The sequence below is a fragment of the Alosa alosa genome, chromosome 23 (assembly GCF_017589495.1).
Source record: "Alosa alosa isolate M-15738 ecotype Scorff River chromosome 23, AALO_Geno_1.1, whole genome shotgun sequence".
NCBI lineage: Eukaryota > Metazoa > Chordata > Actinopteri > Clupeiformes > Clupeidae > Alosa > Alosa alosa.
Window position 1 is genome coordinate 2,699,358 of NC_063211.1, and position 1,163 is coordinate 2,700,520.

Below are 1,163 nucleotides of genomic sequence, written 5' to 3' on the forward strand. Positions count from 1 at the left end.
ACAACACAACACAACACAACACAACACAACACACCACAACACACCATTAATACAACACAGTACAACACAGCACAGCACAACACAACACAACACAGCACAACACAGCACAGCACAGCCCAGCACATCACAACACAACACAACACAACACAACACAACACAACACAACACAACACACCATTAATACAACACAACACAACACAGCACAGCACAGCACAGCACAGCACAGCACTGTTCAACAAAGGCAATGCTTTATGGAGAGCAGAAAGCGCCACCTCTTCTCTCTCTGTTTTTCTCCCTCTCTCTCTCCCTCTCTCTCTCTCCCTCTCTCTCTCTCTCTCTCTCTCTCTCTCTCTCTCTCTGTCCCATCTCACTCAGAAAGCCATGACCATGGGGGAAAAGCTTCCCTCCTTCCCTCTATATATCCCACTCATGGTGTGTGTGTGATAAAGTGGATTGATGTGTGTGGGACAATGAATGGTTTGTGTGTGTCTGTGTGTGACAGTGAATGCAGTGGAATTTTGTGTGTGTGTGTGTGTCCATCCAGGAAATGAAACAATGAGAGAGCGTGCGTGCGTGCATGCGTGCGTGCGTGCGTGTGTGTGTGCGTGCGTGCGTGTGTGTGTGTGTGACAGTGAGTACAGTGGATACCAAGAGAATAAAACAGTATAACACACACTCGAGTGAGAGTAAGGCTGTGGTGATGGAAACAACGTTGTGTGTACTGAGATGACTGATCACCCAAGTGTGCATGATGAGATGTGTTTACTGTGTGTGTATGTGTGTTTATGTGTGTGTGCATGTTTGTGTGATGACTTAAGATTTTGAATGTTTATGTGTATTTCTCTCTCCGTCTCTTTCTCTGTGTGCGCGCGCGCGTGTGTGTGTGTGTGTGTGTGTGTGTGTGTGTGTGTGTGTGTGTGTGTGTGTGTGTGTGTGTGTATGTGTGTGTATCGGAGTGATGACTGTATTCTGTGAGTGTGGGCGGTTCAGATGACGGGAGAGTGAGTCATCACTGTATTTACAGAACTTCACAATACCCATCGCCCAGAGCCCACACACATACACACACACATACACACATACACAGAGACACACACATACACACACACACACACACACAGACAATACCCATCGCCCAGTGCAGGGCACACACACACATACAC